The sequence below is a fragment of the Mustela putorius genome, unplaced genomic scaffold, assembly GCF_011764305.1.
Source record: "Mustela putorius furo isolate JIRA1106 unplaced genomic scaffold, ASM1176430v1.1 tig00003834_pilon_pilon_pilon, whole genome shotgun sequence".
NCBI lineage: Eukaryota > Metazoa > Chordata > Mammalia > Carnivora > Mustelidae > Mustela > Mustela putorius.
Window position 1 is genome coordinate 65,430,039 of NW_025421987.1, and position 7,897 is coordinate 65,437,935.

At 34.4% G+C, this 7,897-nt stretch overlaps 1 pseudogene; it reads left to right on the forward strand.

Annotated features, from left to right (window-relative positions):
• The first annotated feature begins 6,875 nt into the window (after nt 1-6,875).
• On the forward strand, nt 6,876-7,694 carry LOC101679568 (annotated as a pseudogene).
• The last annotated feature ends 203 nt before the right edge of the window (nt 7,695-7,897 follow it).

Sequence of the window (7,897 nt, forward strand, 5' to 3'; positions counted from 1 at the left end):
ATTAGCATTGGATTTGTAACTATTTACAATCATGCTGCTTGTCAGAAGGGGGCTTCAATCAGCTCAGTACATGTGTTGCCCTCTTGCAGAGCAGGTGTCACTCAAGAAGTGGGGAAACAGTGGAAGGAGAGATGAGAGACAGATTTATTAGTTTCAGGAGACTTAATATGTAAATATTATCCTTAAGTAAGTATTTATTCTTTATGTATTTCCTTTGGAAATACATTATAAGTCAACACTTGGTAAAAGAAATATTTATTAGTTTAGCTGGAACTTAAGCCCAGTTATCAGTCATCATCCCATGTTGTCCTGGCTTTAGTATAAAGTGTGAAAAATTATTTTCACCATGCATCACTGTGATTTATTCCTTTTTATTTTTGAGGGGGTGGAACATTGGGAACAGAACCTCTATAAAACTGAGAGAGAACTTCTGGAGTCTTTTTGAATATCAGACTAAATCATAATATAAAAATTCTAAAAATATCATTGTGAAATTCTGTTACCAATAAAAAAAAAACATTGAAGAAGAATAAATCAGCTGAAATATGTAAAATTTACTTCTTGAAATTTTGGTGTATTTTTGTTTTAAATAAATGGATAAACAACTATTTGGTAAGTTACTATTATAATAAAACCATCAATATTTTGCCATTGAAACAAGGAAAAAAAGCATAATATTTCTTCAAAATTTGGCTTCTCTCACCTAAGATAAGAATTCCACTAATTAAGGACTAAATGAGAATTCAGTATATAACAGTTCAAAATGTAAGAAGAAAAAAAGGAAGTAAAAGCCTAAAGTTATAAAAAATGCATTTCACCTTTCTTTTTCTTTTATGGGATTTTTAATCTCACTCAGCTGTCAGTCATTCTCATTATTTTGAGCACATTCTTCAAACAGTCTAAATTGTTCCCACAGTGGCAGCCAAACCAAATAAACAGTCAAGCACTGAAGAGTGTGTGATTTCACCAGAGACATTAAACAATAGAGTGCCCCAGAAATTTCTATTAAATGAAAGGGGTAGGAAACCTCAATGACAGCTTTAAACATAGAAAGAAAACATTCTCTCTAGTTTCCTTTCAAAGTACCCCATCAAAACCCCAAAATCTTAACAACCCCATATAAATTACAGTAGAAATGATAATCTTCTTGCTATGTACCAGATAAGAACTACATTTTAACATGTAAAAAATTGTACTTTGAAATGCAAAGTATGTCATTTAGGTTAGTTATGTATATATATTTGAAAAAGAAAATAATCCTCAAGGAAAAGAAAGGATAAATATGGTCAAATTTTATTTAATGTATTTTTAAAATTATGAAATATAGATGCTTAACTGGAATTTTCTCTTTCCTAAATTTCTGCTTTATGACATCTGAGGCATTACACAATCATTTGACAAGGAAAACTGTCTATATTAATGAGGACTTTTAAAATTTGAGCTCTTAAATTTTTGAGAATGATACTTTCTATATCTCTGAATATACACATTAGCATCTTTTTCCATTTGCACCAAGAACCAAACTACACTAAATCTAAACCTGTGTTCCCTAAGATCTCGTCTGATCTCAGAAGCTAAGCAGGGTCGGGCCTAGTTAGTACTTGGATGGGAGGCCCTAATTCTTTTTTTAAAATTTAACATATACTGTATTATTTGTTTCAGGGGTACAGGTCTATGATTCATCAGTCCTACAAAATTCACCTAATTCCCTAATTCTGATACAGAAAAATAACAACAACAAAATTTGTAGGTGAAATATTTCAATGACTTGAAATTTATGAATTCTTGGTCAAAGAACAAAAATTTAGACTTGAGCACTGCAATGTATTCACTTGAAGTGGAAATAATTATGTTTTATTGTTAGGTGATATGATAGAGAAATTATATAGATATAGATTAGCAGCTTGCAAATAGATTAAACACAATATTTTAAAATTTTCTACAGTTTTCATTAAAAACAAATTAACCAATATTTGTAAATTTGTTCAGTTGTGTGTCTATTTAATTATTTTCTAATTTTTTTGCCCCATTGTACACCATAAATAAGTGAAGGATGAGTAAATAACGAGTACACAAATGAGTAACACTTCACACTTCAACAGAAATTACTCTTGAGAAACAAGTTCCATGAGGAAGCTAAAATTAGAAAATGTTAAAATGCATGCTGCATACTGAAATTTTTTGAGTATCAAACGCAAAACCGGGTTGACTTAAAAAATATATATTTATTTATTTGACAGAGAGAGATCACAAGTAGGCAGAGAGGCAGGCAGAGAGAGAGGGGTAAGCAGGCTCCCCACTGAGCAGAGAGCCCCACATGGGGCTTGATCCCAGGACCCAGGGATCATGACCTGTGCCAAAGGCAGAGGCTTAACCCACTGAGCCACCCAGGTGCCCTAGGTTGACTTTTGATCCAAATTTAATTTGTTTAGTTTGTGAAGGTGGTAAATAGCAAGCTAACAGTATGATAATTTTATATATCCTAGAAAATGATGACGTGTTATGAAAGCAGTGATAAAATTAATAGTATTTTGCATATTTGTCACCATAATAAAATTTACTCCACACCTTGTTTCTACATATTTAGTATTCACCATCTATTTCATTACCACAATTATACTGTAACTTTCAGAAATGTTACATTTGTCCTAGGGTTCTCATTTTATTTTATTTATTTATTTATTTATTTTAAAGCATAAGCAGTTGCTATCTTTATTCTAGGGTTCTTATTTTAATTCTGAGAACAAGAAAGAAATTCAATCATTTAAATAACTATGTTAAAAAAAATTACAGAAGTAAGACAAGCCCATTGTAGACAGGATAGCAATACTGATGATTAAGATTAAGAACAATTATGATCCAGGACTCATATTCTTAGTATATTGTTTTTTCTTACTCATTTATAAGTATTTACTTATATACTCAAAAAATGTATTTCTGTGAGAAGGGTTACCAACACCCCCAGGTTTTATGACTCACTAGGAGAATTCTGATGACTCAAGATATGGTCGTTCTCCAGACTACGATTATTTCATGAAAAGGTACAAAGCAAAATCAGCAAAGGGAAAAGGCTCACAGGCAGAATCTGGGAAGTCCAGGTGCAAGCATCAAGTTTTCCTTTCTTAGTGGAGTCCTACAGAACATATTTAAATTCTTCAACAGTGAATTGTGATATGGCACATGTGAAAGATTGCCAACCAGGCAAGTCTGTAACAGAGTCAATGCCCAGAGTTTTTATTGGGTGTTGATCATGTAGGTACCCTCTGTGGGCATATAACTAAATTTCAGACTCCCAGAAGAAAAGAAGGTATTTAGTATAAACTCTATTTTTTGCATAGTTTATGTACAATGAGCCACTCTTCTCAGTTAATGGTGTTGGGAAATCTCCTGAAATCTAAATTCTCAGATGTCAGCTGAGACAATTTCATAAATAAACCTTTCAAAGAATAAAAGGTAGGCCTGCTATGTTAACGCTTTCTGCCCAGTTTCATATCGCATTGTTTTGTATTTAATTTTAATTTGTGAACATCTTTCAATATCCTTAAATATTTTTTCCTATTTAGTGGCTACACTGTTTTTAATTTTATGCATGTACCATGGTTTATTTGACAGATCTATTGGCAGAATTTTAAAAGTATGGGTCCATATTTGTACTGTAATAAACAAAAAGTGCTATGAATATTATTTCTTGATATAAATTCCTAGCAGTGAGATCACCTTATGTGTACATCATAAAGGGTTTTGATGTACATTACATGGTTGCCTATACTGTCCTTTGGGTCTGTAAGAGTGTACATATATACCATCAACAATATATATAAGAAATTGATACTTTTTTTTTAAAGATTATTTATTTATTTGACAGAGAGAGATCACAAGTAGGCAGAGAGGCAGGCAGAGAGAGAGGAGGAAGCAGGCTTCCCGCTGAGCAGAGAGCCTGATGCAGGGCTCCATTGCAGGACCCTGAGACCATGACCTGAGCTGAAGGCAGAGGCTTAACCCTCTGAGCCACCCAGGTACCCCAAGAAATGGATACTTTCAATAATTTATTAATTTGCTAAGAGGAAAGTGAATTTTGGTTGTCTTATTTAACATCTTTGATACTATGGGTGTTGAACATTTAACAATATATTTGTCATTTTTATTTCTACTTTTCTAAATATGTATTCATTTATTTATTTTTATCAGCAACTGTTACAAAATAAAGTCACAATTGAAAAGAAAAGATGTGGGGTACCTGGGTGACTTAGTGGGTTAAAACCTCTGCCTTCGGCTCAGGTCATGATCTCAGGGTCCTGGGATCCAGCCCCAAATCAGGCTCTCTGCTTAGCAGGGGGCCTGCCCCCCCCCCCCACCTCCTGCCTCTCTGCCTACTTGTGATCTCTCTCTCTCTGTCAAATAAATAAATAAAATCTTAAAAAAAAAAAAGAAAAGAAAAAATGTTAAAACACCAGTTGCGATGAATAGTAATGAACTAGGCACTATTTGTCCAAATTAGTTTTCACATATGTAGCTTCATTCATTAGTTTAATTCATAACATCCACTACTGAGGAATGATGCACATAGCACTACTTTTTTCTATATCAGTACAAATAATGGATTTCTTTTCTACAAAACATATTGAAAAGTTTTAGGGGTTTAAATAAACATAATCTTAAACACTAAGGACATTCATAGGATCTTTTAAATCTTGGACTCTTAGTTTCCTAACATTTGATTTGTTTTTAGGATTTAAGAGTTGAGTTTTTAAAAGCAATTTTGTTTATTTAAATATATGTGATAAGAAACTTAAATGTGTTTCTGGTCACGTTACCTATCTAACAATATAAGATGTAGTTATTAAATAATTCAGATATCTTTCCCCTTGAATTAAGCCAGCTTTTTCCACACCTACTTTATAATTAGGCTTTCTTTTTGATACTTAAATATTTGTTGAGCTCTTACCTTTGGGGAAGGAAAATCTGTATAGCCCAGTCTCAAATATTCATGTTTCTGTAATCAGTTTTTTTAATTATTATTTTTTATTATGTTATATTAGTCACCATATAATACATCATTACTGTTTGACATAGTGTTCTAAGATTCATTGTTTATATATAATACCCAATGTTCTATGTAATACATGCTGTCCTTAATACCTATCACTGGGCCAACTCATCCCCTGCTACCCTTCCCTCTAAAACCCTCAGTTTGTTTCTCGGAGTTCACAGTCTCTCATGGTTCATCTCCCCCTCTGGTTTCCTCCCTTTCATTTTTCCCTTCGTTCTCCTAATGAATTCCATGCTATTCCTTATGTTCCACAAGTAAGCGAAACCATATGATAACATTCTGTCTCTGCTTGACTTATTTCACTCAGCATAATCTCTTCCAGTCCCACCCATATTGATACAAAAGTTGGGTATTCATCCTTTCTGATGGCTAAGTGATTCCATTGTATATATGGACCACATCTTCTTTATACATTCTTCTGCTGAAAGACATCTCGGCTTTTTCTTTTAAACAAATTTCTTATGGGCAGTGATCATTCTCCTTCAATTCTACTACCAGAATGAAAAAGCAGTCAAAATCCTGGACAAAGTACGTTTTATCTTGAAACAAAGTATATTTTATCAGTCAAATTAATTTATATTAATTTTTAAAGCATTGGTTAAACAAGTCGAGTTTGAATAGGTTTGTTAGAAAAGCACAAGGTTGCCTTTTTTTGAGAACTTATTAAAAAAAAAATGGAAATATTGTCATTATTGACCTAGAAGGGAATGGAAAGCAAATGCCAAATGTAATGATGAAGGCTACACAATGGCTATGATTACAATGGAAATCGAGGAAGTCTAATTTATTTTGTATCATATTATAAGGCCAGGGAGCATGCTGAAGAAGAACACAATAAATTAGAAGTAGATACTAACTTTTATTTAATACACAAGTGCGAGATAGCCAAATAGTGATTGAAGAGGGGAAAAAAAAAAAACAGTTTGAACTCAAACATTGTTAAATGGCTAACACTAAAAATCTTTGAAACATACTGTGGAAGGAATTTCTTTTCAGTTAATTGTTTGCATACAATCAGATAAGAAGTATAATAAAGAATGTTTGCTTGGCATTTAGAAGGCCACTATAAGTTGATAGTCTAGATGAAGACTTCTATATTTAGAAGAAATTATTCTAAATTAATTCAAGAAAGAGCTCGCAGGGTTTGGTTTTTGACAGTCGTGAAAGAATTCTGGTGCACCTGCTTAGGAACATTTTCCCCTTGTATAAAAGTGTCTGCTATTTAGCTTAGTTTGTGGTAAGTAATTTGCATAACTCCATAATGTAGCTGTCAGATTCTTTTTTTCTTCTTGTAGCGTTATAATGCTAATAGAGAAGTGAAAAACAGAATTAAAAAAAACTATTTAGAACCAACACCACTACACTTAATATCTGTATACTCTCTGTATAAAGAATATAATAAATAAATGTGGATAAATATAATATCTGTGATAAATATAATGATAAATATAATGTCAGCTTTTCTATGTTAAAGCTTTCATTATCTTAGTCTCTGGGCACTAGTACTACACAGTATTTGCAGAGGACAACAATATTTTACTAATGGAAGTTAGATATTCTGTAAGGTGTGACGCAGTCTCCTTTCATTTAAGTGGGTAGGAGAATATTTGAAAATTTATGGGGAATCATTTGTCAATTACTTCCTCGATGTTTTTTTATCTAAAAGTCTCCTACTAAAATGTTGCAGTTAAACTGAAACTGTGGGCAGAGAGGAGAGGCTCCTTGTGCTGGCTGCCAATGCTGGCCTCTGGGCTTGGAGCCAGGGAGAATACCTGCCATTGTCCACTTTCCCTTGGTGGTCTGCTCACAATAGTCCCACCTGGAGATGGCAGACAATCTTGTAGATGAGTGGTGGGAGAACCAGCCCGCAGGAGCAGCTGGCAGCTCAGAAACATCAGATAGTGGAAGAGGAGGAGGTCCAGAAATAATGCAGCAGGAGACAGCTCCAGCTCCTGCAGTGTCAAAGAAAACTAAACAGCCTAAAAATGTTTCTTGATACAACCAAAGGAAACAAAAGAAGATGACACCAGGACAAGGAGGAGAAGAAGAAAATTACTGATGTTCTTGCAAAATCAGAGCCCAAACCAGGGACCCCTGAAGACCTGTAGAAACTTATGAAGGACTATTACAGCAGCCAACTGCCCAGTGATTGAATTAGAAGACCAATCATATTCCTGTTTCCTCAAGGCCAATGATTTGACTCCTAGTCTTTCATCATACCTAAAAGAAATCTGCCCTAAGTGGGTAAATCTTTAGAAAAATCATAATGAGAAGAAGTTGGTCCTGATGCTGATCATATGCCCCTCTGCTCTCTGGGCCTTGGAGCTCATTAGCATTCAGAGGAGACAGCAAAGTTATGAAATTATTTGCAAAACACAGAAAAATCCAGGAGCAGGTAAAGTTGCTGGAGAAGTATATGGTGCACCTGGGTGTAGGAACACCAGGGAGAATTAAAGGACTCACTAAACAAGATGGCCTTAATTTGAACCTCTTAAAGTTTCTGGTTTTTTACTAGAACTGGAGAGGTCAGGAGTTGAGGAGGATGATGGACATTCTCGAGGTAAGAAAGGAGGTTTTTGAACTTCTAGAAATGGGAGTCCTCAGTCTGTGCAAGATTGAGTCTTTGAAGGGGGATCTTTTCTAAGTCTGGGTCCTAATGAAAACTCCTGTGCTTTTTTTTCTTTTTTTTTTTTTTTAAGATTTTATTTATTTATTTGACAGACAGAGATCACAAGTAGGCAGAGAGGCAGACAGAGAGAGGGGGGCAAAGCAGACTCCCTGCCGGGCAGAGAGCCCGATGCGGGACTCAATCCCAGGACTCTGAGATCATGACCTGAGCTGAAGGCA